The sequence below is a fragment of the Cryptomeria japonica genome, chromosome 5, assembly GCF_030272615.1.
Source record: "Cryptomeria japonica chromosome 5, Sugi_1.0, whole genome shotgun sequence".
NCBI classification, from domain to species: Eukaryota; Viridiplantae; Streptophyta; class Pinopsida; order Cupressales; family Cupressaceae; genus Cryptomeria; species Cryptomeria japonica.
Genome location: NC_081409.1, coordinates 92,092,744 through 92,110,263, shown reverse-complemented (window position 1 = coordinate 92,110,263; position 17,520 = coordinate 92,092,744).

Below are 17,520 nucleotides of genomic sequence, written 5' to 3'. Positions count from 1 at the left end.
AAGGTGATATGCCAGCAACTTTCAAAAGAGTTGTTAGGAAAAGAGACCCCTCACTGGTAACCACTCCTTCACCTAGAAGGACAAGACAAAAGCAACAAGCCGTAAGATCTCTGGTTAGGAAAGTCACACCTAAGAAGAAGCTGACCCCCAAAAAGAAGAAGAAGACAAACACTGACTTGGCCCCTCTTGACATATTACTGAATGAGATCATAGAGGAAGGTAAATTGAAAAACATAGGGAAAATCTATGACACCCTATCAGATGATGAGAAAGGACAAGTTGAAGAGAGTGTCATATTACACATGGACATGTATAAAAAGTTTTTGTTGCAAGTCTTAAATGAAATTCCTGATGAACTATATAAAAGACTTGAGGCTAGAAGGCAAGGAATAATTGAGTTGGATAAGAAAATAAAAATAGAAATAGAAAAATTACTTGCAGTATACCCAATCAACTCTCCTAAGGAAAATGATGATCTGATATCTCAGGCCAATCGGACAGTTTTTTCCACTACACACCAGCAAATTTCACTAATGGCAAGTAGAGTTACAGAAGTTTCAGAGGAAATAGAAAATGGTTGGGATATATTCTTGGTTGAAAAAGAAAAACAAGAAGAATATAGGAATCCCAAGCCCATTCTAGTATATCAAAAGGACAAAGGGAAAGGTAAAGTTGGTGGACCACCAAGTATCAAGATTAGAGACAACTTACCCCCACCGGTAAAAACAACAACTACAGAAGATCAATCGGTAGCTGAGAGTATGGACACAGAGGATAATAATCCTAATCCTGAAGTCCTATATACTGTAAATGTTTATACTCAAAAAATAAACATAGTGGTAGATAAGGATACAAAAGATAAATCAGGAAACAAAGAGCAACCAGCAATAGATTCAAAGAAAAAGATGGAATCTGGAACACAAACAGAGCTAAAGGCTCCATAATAGATGCCACTAGTAAGAAATGATGCAGGAAAACTAGTACTTAAAGAGATGGAGACACAAACAGACCTACCAGAGGTCAATACTAGCATGGTCACTTCCACCGGCACTCAGTTTGTTGGATCACCATCAAATGTAACAGAGGTATTGCTTGAATCTATCAAGAAAATAACTGATTATAGCTCACAAGCTTATAAAGCGATAGATGATTCAATTCCAGTTTTGAAATCAATAGCTCCCAATTGTAATATAGCCAACAAAGATTCTTTAGGCTAGTTGGATATGCTTTGTAAATATATTTCTAGAAATTTTGAGCAAACAAAGGTAGAATCTATAAATCTGTAAAGGAAAGTGTAGAAAAAGAGAAACAAAAATTCTTTGAGGAAGGAATAAAGAAGTGTAATAGGGAATTTGACACACTTCTACCAGAACTGTGCAATTTATTGAAAGAGCACAAAACTCTGTACAAAGACACCTGTAAGATAAACTTTTTGACCATAGATGTAGACAAAAAGATGAGCAAGGTACAAGAAGAGATAAATAAACTTGCAAACAATTTTGTTAACTCACCTGATGCATTATCACTTTTTGAGGAAAAGATAACAAATTTTGAGGAAGAATTGCTCAAATTAGAAAGAGAGAAAGAGAAAATAATAAACAAGGCAAAATTCTTGAGATCTAAACTAAGTCCAAGATTGGACTATTTAGCATCTCTGCAAAAGGAAATCTCAGAGGCACTAACACAAGGAAGCAAAACACTAACAGAGCACTTGCAACATCTCACCGGTATAGTATACAGAACTGAGATAGCAATAAAAGATAGCAAGAAGTTTATGGATGGTATAAACTTAATTTTGGGAGATATTATTTAGATAATAACTACCCAACTACAAGGTTGAGGTTATGGATTGGTACAACTACAAAATCTACTAACCTTTGTCATTGATGCCAAAGGGGGAGTAGTAGGATGAGAAAATTCAAAGAAAAGGGATCACATGCTCAGGGGGAGCTCTCACATTTTTGGTAACATTTTTGGTCTATACATTTTTGGATATCTTTTTGAAATTTCTCATGAGTGTTGCCATCAATGCCAAAGGGGGAGATTGTTGGCATATGGACACTCCAATGAGACATTGTGTGTGATTGAAGGTTTTGTCATTGATGGCAACCTTGCAATCCTATGGCACCGACAAGACATTATACCGGCTAAGCATTACACAAGCAACCTTGCAATCCTATGGCACCAGCAAGACATTATACCGGCAAAGCATTATTCAAAGAAGATAGTGCACCGACATTAGCAAGATTAATCTACACCGGCACCAGCATAGAAGATGTACACCGACACAGAAGGAAATATGTATACCGGCACAAAGGCTGACAGGATTTTTGATATGTAATATTTTGTTTATTATTGTAAGCCGACTTGGAAAATTGTAAAATGACTCTTGTATATAAAAGAGATCATTGTAGACATTTATAGGATATGGATAGGAAGCATAAAAAAATTATAAGGTAGACCTAATGTGCGAATTGTAGGTCAAGGGTATATGTAAAGAACAGAGCAAGAACCGGTACTGAATCTGGCATTGAAGATGCTATTGTAAAGTAGTATAGATCATTGGATTTGCATAATCCTCATTGTAAGTCAGTGTGACTTCTTATTGAGCAGTGAGCTCTAGGCAGTTGGCCTTCCTGCATGTGCAGGCCCCTATTGTAAGTAATATTCTCTTATTGGCCAGTAAGTGAATATTGTGGGTCACAAATCCCACCGAGGTTTTTCCCACACCGGGTTTCCTTGATAAACATCTTGTGTTATGGTGTTCTTTTCATGTGGATGTTTTTGATTCTGTTATTTACATTAATTCTTGCATACCGGTATACTATTACTTTATGTTCTACATATTCAGTTTTAAGAAAATTACATTACCGGTCAGATACTGATTCACCCCCCCCTCTTAGTATCTATGGGAACCCTAACAATGCCCAAGAAGAAGGAATTGATTATGGTGAGACTTTTGCACCTGTGGCTAGACTTGAAGGAGTAAGAACATTGTTGGCATATGCTGCTTACAATAATTTCAAGGTATATCAAATGGATGTCAAATCTGCATTTCTGAATGGTATATTAGAAGAAGAAGTTTTTATTGAACAACCTGAAGGATTCACTGAAGACAATAATAAAGATCAGGTATGTAAATTGAACAAAGCTTTATATGGTCTGAAACAAGCACTTAGAGCGTGGTATGAAAGATTGCACTCTTATTTGATTAAGATTGGTTTTATAAGGACAAGTGAAAACAACAATATTTACATGAAGAATGATGAAAATGGAATACTGATCTCAGCCATGTTTGTTGATGATATTATATTTTGTGGGAATAAATCTCTATGTAAGAACTTTGGATATGAAATGAGCAAAAAATTCGAGATGTCATTAATTGGTGAGATAAAGTATTTTATAGGTTTACAGATACTACAAATGAAAGATGAGATTTTCATTACTCAATCCAAGTACATAAAGGAAATCTTAAAGAAATTTGGAATGGAGGATTCAAAACCAGTAAGTACTCCTATGACTACCAACTGTAAACTATCAAAGAATGATGAATCTGCATCTGTTGATGAGACACTTTACCGATCTATGATTGGAAAGTTGTAATATGTTGTTCACAGCAGGCCAGACATAGCACATGCAGTAGGTATAGTTGCAAGATTCTTTGCAGATCCTAAGGAAACACACATGACATTAATCAAGAGAATTTTTAGATACTTGAAAGGCACTGAAGATTATGGCTTAGTATATCAGAAAAGAAATGATTTTGATTTAAAAGTTTATACTGATGCTGATTGGGCAGGCAACATTGATGACAGAAAAAGTACAAGTGGAGGAGATTTCTTTTTAGGAGAAAGACTAGTGAGTTGGCTTAGCAAGAAACAAGGATGTGTTTCATAGTCAACAATAGAAGTTGAATACGTTGTAGTAGCATTAAATTGTACCAACATAGCATGGATCAAACAACTGCTAGAAGGTATAAATGAGAAAGTTATCGAGCCAGTAACTATATTTTGTCACAATAGTAGTGCCATTAACATTTCAAAGAATCCTGTTATGCACTCTAAGACAAATCACATCTCTATCAAATATCATTATCTTAGAGAAGAAGCTCAAGAGAAGAAAGTGGTGTTGGAGTATGTTAGCACAAAGGAACAAATAGCAAATATCTTCACCAAGCCACTACCAAGGGACACTTTTGAGTATCTCAGAAGTAAGTTAGGGGTCCTACACCTATCTTCTACTCATTGACCAAGTTCGGTGAAAGCATCAATTCGATGACTCTACATAATATCTTTTAGGAGTTGATGCTAATCTACACACTTTAGGATGTTTTCTAAAGGTGTACAGGAAATAATACAGGGAACAAGAATTGAAGATATAAATGCTCTGATCGAGACTAAAGTTGACACATATTAGTAGGAAATCACTTCATATAGGAAGAAATTATGTTTTAGTTCTTTACTTTTTGGCATTGTTGTCAAAGGGGGAGAAGACTGGAGAAGAAGACTAGAGAAGACTGGAGAAGACTGGAGAAAAGCAGAAAAGGAAGAGGAGAAGGCTAATGTATGGGGGAGAATTTTGATGATAGAAGGAGAGCATTTCAGCATAGCAATCTGAATCAATAAGGTCAAATCAATTGGTTTTGCCATCAATGCCAAAGGGGGAGATTGTTGGCATTTGGCATTATAACAGACAATGGGAGATTGTTGGCATTTCAATAAGGATATTGAGAGGGTTGTTGATGATTATGGATATAATTGACTAAGGATGTTTACTGTCTTAATATTATTTTTTTGTCATTGATGTCAAGAAATTGATTTTCTAATTCAGTATGATGTTGCCATATCTTGAGAAGTATGATTTGATGAGTATAAAGATGTCAGTAAAAGACACAAAAAGAATATGATGAATAAGGGGAGAAATAAGTTATTCAATGGGCAACTATTATCGAGTTAGACAATGATGAGATCATGATGTTTAGATACTTTTGATATCATACATATGTTATTGATTGAAAGGTTAATACTATACTATGTTACCGAGCAAAGAACCTAGTTGGTAAACCCTAAAGAACCTAGTTGGTAAACCCTAAGGTTATCACTATTGGTTAATGAAGGCAGAATGTCTACCGAGTGAAGTTTAGTATTCACCGAGTTGTAACCGAGTTGTAACCGAGCTGTAACAGAATACATTAAATGATTACATGCATTATTTAATGAAGGAAGCTGATGAGCTGGCTATGATTAAATGATTGGTATGTCATGAATGAAGTTTGTTAAAGAATCTATGGCAAAGGAAAATTGCTAGGAAGATCTACAGCTTAGATTGAACCGCAATATCCTAGCACAAGTTCCAAGAAATGTATGCAAGTTCCAAGGTAGGGTAAAACATTTTTCAGATCGAAGGATACATTGAACCTGGACAAAGTTTGAAGATCTGATGGCTATGATTGATCATGGGAAATTTAATCAAGGAGATTAAACGGTTGGCAAATTGTTTATAAATAGGGAACTATTGATGAAAAAAGTATGTGGGCAAGTGTATGCACGAGGATGCTACATAGTGATTACCAAGCACAGAAGCTTGAAGACCTATTTTGAATAATAGAGTATAGAGCCCAGCAGATGGACAAGATTAGTTCTATGTCTATATTGTATTGAGAAAATAAGAATCTACTTTAGCATTTTAGATGTGAAGTTGCAGATAGATTTTTATTACTGTTATTTGTGCAAGTGACAGAAAATATATTAACCGTGTGGACTTAACAGTCTTATTTGTAAAACCCTCTAGCAAGGTGACATTCTGATTGAGTGTTTGAAATCATTTAACAAGGTCACTTCTAACAAGGTGAAGATCCTAATAGATCTGAGGGAAATCCCTTAATCGGGTCACATCTAGCAATGTGTTTGTAATCTTTAACAGGATTTGATTTTAACCGAGCATACTCTAGAAGTGTATATTTCTTAGTGGGTCCAAAATCCCATAGTGGTTTTTCCCTATTTGGGTTTCCACGTTAAATCTGGTGTTATGAGTTTTATGATGTTTATATGCTTTTGAGTTTGCATGTTTAGCAGTTTTGGTTATATTACTGAAGTATATATTACTGAGGTTGAATCTGATATCATTATGAAAGATTAAGTTTGTATGATTCACCCCCCCTCTCATCTTATTAGCTAGGCATCTGTACTTATCTTTAAGTATCAAAACTATCACCAATGATATAGTTTCTTTTCCCTTGATCATACATGCTTTGTCATCTCTAAATCTAACAAGACTACCATCAAATTCTTGCAAAGATAGAAACTTCCTTTTATCTCTAGTCATATGATGTGAACATCCACTATCAATTACCCATTCATCCTTATCTTCAATTTTAGTAGAAAGTGCCTTCTCTTCAGGTACATTCTCTTCCAGTGCCAAAACATGTTCCTTGATAGTTAGGAACACTCATTCCTTTCTATTGTTCGAACTAGTAGCAGAGTCTTCTACCGGTTTATCATCAGAATCAGTCACACTTTCCTTATCTTCTATGTAGCATGATTTATCTATTTTTTTCTTGTACTTATACTTGTTCTGATATCTAGGGTTAGGCTTAAAATATCTTCTAGCTCTTTCTTCAAACCTTGAATTTTTGTCAAGACATCTAGATGCAAAATGACCAATCTTATTAGGTGCAAAACATTTAAAAGGTTCTTTTCCTTCATACTTACTTCCTACCGGTCCTTTAGGTACTCTTATAGCAAATAGGGCTTCAAGTTGCTCAACTTCTTCATCTTCTCTCTTCATATCATCCAATTCCTTCACATTAAAAGGTTTTCCAATCTTGCTTGCTGGTTGATGATGCAGATGCATGAAAAGCAGGTTCAAACTTCACAACTCCACATGGTCCAAATTATTCAAGCTCAAAAGAAGATAATTTCCAAGCCAAGGTATCTCTATTGACAGAAGTATTATCCATTCTTCTCAATTCATTAATTGTAGTAGCCTTCATCTTGTAAGCTTGTGGTAAAGATCTCAGAACTTTAGAAACTATTTCATCTTCACTCAGAATTCCACCACAACATTGAATTTCCATTACAATATTATTTACCCTTTCTATGAATGCAGTAATCCTTTGATCTTCTTCCATTTTTAGGTTTTCATATCTCACTTGGTAACCATCAAGTTTAGAAATTTTCACAGTAGGTTCACCCTTATTAAGAGTCTCCAACTTGTACCATATAGCCTTTGCAGAAGATTTGTCAGTTAATCCCATTATTTGTTGATCAGAAAGTGCACACAAGAGGGCTTCTCTTGCTCTGCAATCATTCTCAAACTCCTTATCCAATTTTTCCAGAGGAGGATTGTCAGATGTTGGATTTTGAGGTGTAACACCATTCTATGTGATCTCCCAAATCTCCTTACTGAGATATCCTAGATGAGTGTCCATCCGAATTTTCCATACTGTGTAATTTGTTCCATCAAGCCTAGGAATATTTCTCTGAAAGATAGCTCCAGATGAACGTGAACTGTTAGTCTTCATAGGATCTTCCTCAAGTGGTTAAGCTTTCTACAAAGAGGACCGGAGATATGATACCAATTTCTAGACAGTTCAAATAACTAGAAGACAACTGAGAGGGGGGGTGAATCAGTTGTCATCGGATTACTGAAACCTTAAGCAATTTAAACTTTAATACCGGAACCCAAAAGATCAATACCGGAACCCAAAAGATCAATACCGGAATGCATAAACCAAATACTGAAATAGAAGATAAAACAATTAAGCATAAGCAATAATCAAAGAATAAATACTATCCACATGACACCAATATTTTTACGTGGAAAACATGATAAAGAGAAAAACCATGATGGGAAGCCTACCCACAGTCATATAATACTTCTACAGTAAGCATGTGAATTACAATTGAGGGGCCTACACTTGCAAAAAGGCCAACAACCTAGAGTACACTACTCATCACAAAAGGAGTCTCACTGAATCCATAGAAATCCAGACTACAATATGGAGAAATGAATGAACTGCAAAGATAGCATCTCCTATGCTTGAATATAGTTTCAGTTAAGCTCAATACTAGAGGACTAAATCCTCTTACATCACTAGTATATTCAAGACTAAATTCCGATGACTGATTGTCAGAATTGTGACTAATTTTTGTCAGATTGCTGACAAAAGTAGCCATCAAAAACTCGTCATCAAACTTATCGATGATGCCTTTGACCATTAGAAATATGACAATCCCATGGACTCTGCCAACGGTGGGCATGATCGCTCTTCCGGTCAAAAAAGTCATCGGGCATGCAGCATCCTCGTCTAATGCTTGTGTAGAATTCATCAGAAAGTCGATGGAAGTTTGGAACTTTGCATTGACGGTGATGATGTTTGTCTGATGGTTGTGTCATTGATCCATTAATATGCAGCGACGACCATCCAACTATGAAGTGTCGCCACATGTACAACATCCTCGTTGGATGTTTGTATAGTTTGAGTCGAAAGTGAGATGACTCCATAACCTTTGCATTGACAAGAACATTGTAAGTCTGACGATTTCATCGTCGGTGGAAAGGTTGGTATCCATCGTAATTCTGACAATAACAATATTTTTTTCAAAAAAAAATATTATTATCCAGTCATTGATATGTACAACAAATGATATTCTATCCCCACCAGCTACCAATAGGGGGCATAGGTTTGAGGCTAATATGAGGTGCACTGGTTCCAAGCTAATATGATCAGGCGTACCATGGTTGAGATGGTCCAACTCCTAAGAGGACTATATGAACCACTGAGTACTAGTAAACCTACTAAAAATGGTGTTGATAGGGAATTAGCTAGCCCAAATATAAGAGCATTTAAAGCCAATCAGGGAGATGAAATGACTTTATCTACCTTATCTAAGTTTTTCATGGGACCTACCAAAACTTATCTACTATATATATACATGAAATGAATTCATCTATTATATATGCACATATTTCTTAAAAGTATTTCCCAAATTGATAATCTCATATAAAGTGTCATCCTATGTCAATACATGACCTATTATTGGTATTTTTTATGTTTATGTTGTGATTGTCATTGATGGACATACACTTCCTTTGAGATCACTTTTTATATATGAGTTATGCTCAACCGGTATTTGTTCCAAACCGGTATTGCATTATAGTCTTTAGGCTATCGGTTTTTTATAAAAAGTGTTTCCGATCTCAAGCAGTATGAAGACCTCAAGCGGTTCGGGGATCTCAAGCGGAGTGAAGAAAGCAGCAGTTATCATTTTCCCAATCTTCATTTTTTACAACCGGTAATCGGTAAAGTTGTATGAACCGGTAATAGTCTATGATAAGTTACCAACTAGTATTTTTATGATGAGTTACCATCCACCGACACTTTGATGATGATTTTGTCCGGTGTTATCAAATGTGTCTAGATGCAATGAACCTAGGAACTTGCAATGTAATCCTATTGGATCAACATGAAATTAGATTCCTTTTTAAGGACATCATGTCTAGGGTTTTAGGTGTGGTAGCTGCTAGGGTTTTTGGTGGTTGATGAGTATTTGTATGTGCGATCTTAGGAGAGAAGATTGAATCTGTGTGCTATAACAGAGTGTGGATTTACTAAAGACTAAAGTAATGCTGAATTGCACTAGCAATGACCTATCATGGATCTAACCAAGCCGACTATGCTATTTGCTAGATCATTCACTTGTTGATTACTCACATCTTCGACAAGTCTAAAACCCTTAACTGGGTAGGCTTGGTAAAGCCTTTGTAAATCCTCTAACAAGGTGGTTCACAACTATGGATTTGAAATCCTCTCACAAGGTAGTCTTTAATCAGACTTATCTCCTAACAAAGATTGAGATTCCTAACAAGATCTGTTCTGGTAAAGAACATTGTATGACCTTAATCGGTCTGGTTACTATTCTGCAGATAGTTACTTGTGAGTTTCATCTCACTGTGGTTTTTCCCATTTGGGTTTCCATGTCAAAATATCTTGTGTTATGGTGATTGTGCTTCTGTGGGTGAATGCCTTATTTGTTGTTTGGTTTGCATTTGTGTTGACCAGTTTGTTAGTAAAATTGTTATACCAATTTACTACTAAATTGTTTAAGTATTTGAGTTCGGTATTTTTTGGTATACTAATTCACCCCCCCCTCTTAGTATTCATCAATTGGTATCAAAGCCAACCTTTCTATAAGTTTAACCACTTGGAAAGAGATGTGGGGGAATACACTGTGAGGGAACGTACTCATCATCTCACTTAGACTAAGAAAGCCTATGATGAACTCAAAGTCAAATATAAGCTCTCTCTGGCAAAAAGAAGAGAGCATGCTGAAAAACTGATGGAACTAACTGAAAATAGTTCCTCTGATGAAGCGGACATGGAAGCCCTAGTTGAAGAAGTTGAAAAACTGAATGAGTCTAATGCCAACCTAAGAAGGGAATTGGAAGGACTAACTATCATGATGTGTCAAGAGCTTGAGAACTGAAGAAAAATTGAAGATATGGTAAAAGACAAAGATCATGAGATCTTCAAGCTGAAGCGAGAAATCAGTGCGCTTACCACTCATCTCCAAGAGAGAAAAGTGAAAAAAGAAGATATGCAAGGTGAACTAAACTTGGCTATTTCTAAGAATGCAACCTTGAAGGAGTCCAATGCTTCTATCACCAAAGAACTCACTGAGTCAAAGGAAATACTTGCCAAATTCAATAAGAGCACTGTTAAGCTAGACCAAAAGCTTGAATCAGCAAAACTGGTGAAGAATACCACTAGACTTGGTTTTTCTGGTTATGAGGAAGGTGAGACCTCTGGAACAAAAGATGGAGCATGAAAGAAGGAACCGACACCAAAGGATAAAGGTAAGAAAAAGTTCAAACCTGTTTGCTTTAATTGTCTCAAGGAAGGACATACCGCTAATGTATGTAAAAACAAGGCTTACAATAACTTTCCTTACTTTTTAAACAATAAGCCTAGATCCAATAGATTCAATGGAAATTGTTATGCATGCAACAAGTTTGGGCATAGAGAATTTGAATGTAGGTCTATCATGCACAATACCGGAAGATATCCTCAAAGGAGTCAAGGAGTCTTTCCTGAATCCTCTAGGAACTGGAATACAAACCGGTTTAATACCTATAATCATCAGTCAGGTAGCGGTGGCTACCAAGAGGCAACCGAATGAAGAGAAACCTATTTGATCTATCATGGAAATGGTCACACTACTGTAACATGCAAAAGGAAGAATGGAAACATGAATAATGGACCTTAGAGAGAACTTGGAATAGTTTGCTATCATTGCAACAAACTGGGTCATACAACAAGATTTTGCAGGATGAGAAAGAATATATTGGATGATATACTAGTCACTTCGGAAGGAAAGATTGATGTTGAAACTATTCAAGCGGATATGAAGAAAATCTAGAAAAAGAAGCCAAAAGAAGTGTCTCTAGAAGAATAGGTTTTTGCACCTAGTGTGGAAATCTCTGAATCGGCAAACTAAGCTACTAGAGAGCTTAGGGGGAAACAAATCGATAAAATATTTTGAACCCCCAGTATTATATCGATAAATGACCTTAACCAGTATATGACACCTGTCAATTGGTGGAAGATTGGAAATGGTAAAAGGAAAATTAGGGTTTACACCCTAATGGTGGAGCATTTATTATGGTAGGTGGAGAATTCATTTAAAAGGGATTTTCAAGTCATTTTCACTAATCAATTTTTGAGCAAAGAAGTTTTCAAGTGTAGAGCAACAAAAGGCGATTTGTCTTGCAAATCAAAGAGATTTCAAAACCTTGAAGAAGAATCTGAAGATAACTTCAATCGGTCAAGTGTAGAACTCAAAGTGGTAATTCAGCAACTGAAGTAGCGAGTGGCAAAACAGAATTTACAAGCCCTAAATCTTGACTTTCGAAGTTATTTTTTGAGTTTCTTTCTTTATCATGGCTTCAACATCACACACTAGTTCAAGTACACCCATTGATTCAATTGATTTCATACAACGAAAGGTAAAATATAATGCACTATCCCAAGTACCCACTGGTGTTATAGTAGAGGAAGGTATTTCAGATTACATTGACTGTAGAATTGAAGACCTAGGATCTCTAGTGATCCATTCGTAGTTGAGTTTGTTCTGCGGGAAGGACAAGAAGATCAAACTAGAATTTAGCATATTGGAAAAGAAGAATCTTCATAATGCGGCCTATTTCCTTGAAGAATTCACAAATGATCACATTCACATCATTCGAAGAAAAATGCAGAGGGACAAAATGTATTTAGATCAGACTCATGACATCACACTGGAAGCAATTCATGTTGTCACTGATTTCTGTAACATTGGGGAAGTGTCAGCCCTAAGGAAGATCAACAAGACTAAAATGACCAAGCTCACTGGTTCTGTGAGCGACCAACGGGGAATGACCATCAATACTATCAAAGATGATCTAGTCAAATATGCCTACATGGTGATAGGCTACTGGACATTCTATGCTAGCAGGATCAACTCTGTCTCTGTTGTAGTGGTAAATGTTGGGTACAAGATGATTATGGAAGTTGCCTCGTTTGATTTATGCACATGTATGCAAAGGCAACTTCTGGTGAACCTGAAGTCAATAAAATAGGACAATGCCTTGAGATTTAAATTTAGAAAACTATTGGTTGGTTTGTTCTTCTACTTCCAAGGCTACTTTCCAGGAGTCGGTGATATTTAGTGGTCTGCTGACCAACTGGTTACAAAGCAAATCAAGGAAGTCTACAAGCAGTTGGAACCAGTTATCTTGACGTACTAAACAAATACTTTAATGAGTTCAGACGCAAGATGAGCCAAAGGATGAGAATATCTAGTGATATTGTCAAGAAGTATGAACAAGATATCTAATTTATCATCAAAGTAGATGAGTGCATAATGGAGGTTGTTGAGCCTAGAAAGAAAGAAGTGGAGCCTATGGGTTATGAGGTGATGTATGACATACTAGACGGGTATGCCTCTACCCTACTTGCCTCACCGCTTGATCCTAAGAAGAAAAGAATCAACACCTATCTGGAAAGGGTTACACCGACTGAAGAGCCCTCAGTGAAGAAAGGAAAGGCAGTGCCATCTGTATCGGCACCAGTTACTTCAGCGAGTCCTAAAATGACCAAGCGGTCACCGGCAAAGAATAAACTAGAAGTTGCTCCTGCCAAAGTCTTTGAGAGAAAGTGGAAGACAAAGGGAAACACACCAATCTCAAAGGATACTGAATCTGAAGAACTGCCTAAGAAGACTAGGCAAACAAGAAAGAAGACTAAGACAACCAGCACTGAATTGGCATCATCAACACCAATAAATATTGATATCTCCTCTTACAAACCTTTGACACATTGTCAAAGAATTATTAAGAACATTAGGAGAAAAGTGCTGAGTGATTTGATAGATTATTTTGATGATTTCAATGATAATGAGGAGGAAGTAGAACAGGAAGTCATTCAATATTTATGCATTAATGATTGGTTGCCATTAGAAATTAAATCTGTGACACCAGATTCTTTATATAATTCTCTGGACAACAAATGGTGCATTGCCATAGAAAAAGAACAAGAAATAAGAGAGGAAATATTTTTACAATATTTTCCTGATGTTTCCAATTGTAAACTCTATGAAGTTATGGAAGAATATAAAGGCCTCTTCTTTATGTGAAGAAGGAGACTCTTGTTGCTAGAAGGGAAAGTCCCTTAGGTGGTAAAAGATACCCACTCTCATGCTCAAGCTGCTCTGAAGTTGCATCAAGTGTTTGAAGCCAGCAAGAAGGCTGAACAAGAGCTAGAAATTGCAAAACCGGATGAGGTGTATAACAGTGAGGGAGAACAGGTCATTGAGCAAATGGACCCCATTGATGTTGATGCCTTGAACGGTGAAGATGTTACCCCTTATACACCAACAAAAATGATAGGATGGGAGAAATAGGATGAAGAGAAGAGAAAAGAGGAAGAGAAGAGAAAAGAGGAAGAGAAGAGAAATGAAGAGGAGAAGAGAAAAGAGAAAGAGAAGAGAAATGAAGAGGAGAAGAGAAAATAGGAAGAAGAGAAGAAGAAGAAGGAAGAGGAGAGGAAAGAAGAAGAGAAGTGGAAAGAAGAAGAAAGGAAGAAGGAAGAAGAGAAAAGAAAGAAAGAAGCTGAGGAGCAAAAGAAGGCAGAAGAAAATAAGCAAAAAGCCAAGGAAAAGGAGGAAGTGGCAAAGACCCCAAAGGCAACTGGTGATAAAGCCAAATCGACTAACATCACCAGTCCAATTGACCTCTACTATACAAATGAAATGGAGCTATTGCAAAGTATTAAGCTTTCTCAAGAGCAATTGGATGCACTAAGGAGGAAAAACAATGAAGATGTGATTCAAACTGTGGTGGAAACTCTTACCATTTTGATTCTTGGTACCAATCTCTCAAGTACCGATTCCTCTCTAGCTCAATTGAAGCTCTTATGCATGGTTGTAGAGGACCAAGTGCAATGTCTAGAAGATGTTGCCAAAGCCAATACAAAAAAGAAGCATCAAAAGGCTTTGAACACTGCCTTGGTGAAGAAGTTAAATGAGCTCCGGTCTGATCTGCAAAAGGCACAGAAGGACATTAAAGATGTTCTAGATGAGGGGAATCTACTACTCAGCAAGATATGTCAACCCCATCTATTCTGTGATGATGTGCTTGCTCAGAAAGATAAACTGCAAACTAATTTGCAGACATTTATAAGCACCTTCAAGATGCCTTATGATTCCTTTATCGCTTATGGGCTTCACCGATTTCAACTTCAGGCTGCAAGAATTGAGTTAGAGATCAACAACCGGACCAGAGATTTGTAGGAACTACAACTGGTTCTACTACCAAGACTACAAATACTTCAGAAATGCTATCCAATCTGGATGCCTTAACGGTTACTCAAGAGATGAGTACCTTGGAAGCCATGGAGGAACAGGTACCCCAGATGCAAATGGAGAGTGAGGTTGCTACCTCATTGCTTGAATCATGGTATGTATCCATGAAGACATTTATTCAAGACTTTAAATTAGTTTTTGACAAGCTTCACTCTTTATTGTCATAAACTCTTATGATTTTAATGATAATGGAAACAGGGGTTATTCAGTTGTACTTTGTCATTGTTGGCAAAGGGGGAGTAGTATTATGTATTTAAAATTTTGATGCATGTTATGTAGACTTTCATGTTTATCTCTATAAGGGAGTAGTATATTGTATTTTCTACAAAAAGGGTAGTGTATATGCTTAGGGGGAGTAATTTTGATTATGGCATATTTTTTGTTGTAAAACACTTAGATGTCAAAAATTTTCCTAAGTGTTGCCATCAATGCCAAAGGGGGAGATTGTTGGCATTTTTGATGTTTATGTTGTTATTGTCATTGATGGACACACACATGCTTTGAGATTACTTTTTATATATGAGTTATGCTCAACCAATATTTGTTCCAAACCGATATTGCATTATAGTCTTTAAGCTATCGGTGTTTTGCAAAAAGTGTTTACCAATATCAAGTGGTATGAAGACCTCAAGCAGTTCGAGGATCTCAAGCGGAGTGAAGAAAGTGACACTTATCATTTTCCTAGTCTTCATTTTTGACAACCAGTAATTGGTAAAGTTGTATGAATCGGTATTACTCTTTGATGAGTTACCAACCGGTAATCAGTAAAGTTATATGAACCAGTAATACTCTGTGATAAGTTACCAACCAGTATTTTTATGATGAGTTACCATCCACCAACACTTTGACGATGGTTTTGTCCTGTGTTATCAAATGTGTCTAGATGCAATGAACCTAGGAACTTGCAATGTAATCCTATTGGACCGACATGAAATCAGATTCATTTTTAAGGACATCATGTCTAGGGTTTTTGGTGGTTGATGAGTTTTTGTGTGTGTGATCTTAGGAGAGAAGATCGAATTTGTGTGCTGTAATAGAGTGTGGATTTACTAAAGACTGAAGTAATGCTGAATTGCATTAACAATGAGCTATCACGGATCTAACCAAGTAGACTGTGCTATTTGCTAGATCATTCACTTGTTGATTACTCACATCTTCGACAAGTTTGAAACCCTTAACCGGGTAGGCTTGGCAAAGCCTTTGTAAATCCTATAACAAGGTGGTTCACAACTATGGATCTGAAATCCTCTCACGAGGTAGTCTTTAATCAGACTTATCTCCTAATAGAGATTGAGATTCCTAATAGGATCTGTTCTAGTAAAGAACATTGTATGACCTTAACCGATCTGAACTTAATCGGTCTGGTTACTATTGTTGGCAAACACACACTCCAATGAGAAATTGTAGGTGACTGAAGGTTTTTTCATTGATGCCAACCTTGCAATCATATGATATCGGCAAGACAATATACTAGCACCGGCAATGATAAACTCTACACCGACACACAGAACACTGACAAAGGAAGGATACTGGCACCCTGGCTGACACGAATTTTGTTTATAATGTATTTTATAATTAATTGTAAAATCATTGTAAGCCGACATGGCGAGTTGTAATATGACTCATATATGTATGAGATCATTGTAGAACATTTTTGAAATAATGTGATAGGCAAAATAAGGCAGACCTAATATGCGAATTATAGGTTAAGGGTTTATGTATGAAGCAGAGCTAAAACCGGTACTGAATCTGGCATAGTAGATGCTAATTTGAAGCAGTACAAGACATTGGATTTGCATAATCCATTTTGTAAGTCAGTGTGACTTCTTATTTTTTTATTGAGTAGTGAGCTCTAAGCACTTAGCCTTCCTGCATGTGCAAGCCCCTATTGTAAGAGTAATATTCACTTATTGGCCAGTAAGCGAATATTGTGGTAATAGCTTGAGGAAGATCTTGAAACTGGTAGAGATGGATAACTTGAAGAAACAATTGGAAACAACTCTTTCAGACTATGATGCAGAAAAATTTAAAAATATCAAACTTGAAGATGATCTAAAAGCTATTTAGGATATTATTCAAGCACTTCAAGAAAATCTTACCATTGCAAGAAATAAGAGAAGAGAACTTTGTGAAAAGCTGCAGAATGAGAATGATGAAAAGGAAACTCTTAATGATCTGGTAAACAAACTAAGACAAGAAAGTAGTACTACAATGAATGAAATGCAGGATATGACTATGAGATTTTGCAAAGAAATTGAAGATAGGAAGAAAAATGAAGAAGATCTAACTAGAAGACTGAATGATGCTGCAAATGAAAACATAAGACTTAGTTATGAAAATGATATGTTGAAGACATATCTGATTCATACACAAAATGACTCAAATGAACTTATGAGACAGAAAGGAATCTTGGAAAGAGAACTAGCTACTGCAAATCAACACAAAGAAAAATTCAAGAAAATCTTAGAAGAACTTGGTGACATGCTGAAGAATCAGAAACCTAATGGTGACACTAATGGCCTTGGCTTTGAAGTTGGTGAAAGCTCCAGTACTACAAACACACATGATCATAGAAAACTGGTAAGGCAACCAAATGCTTATAAATTTAATGGCAAATGCT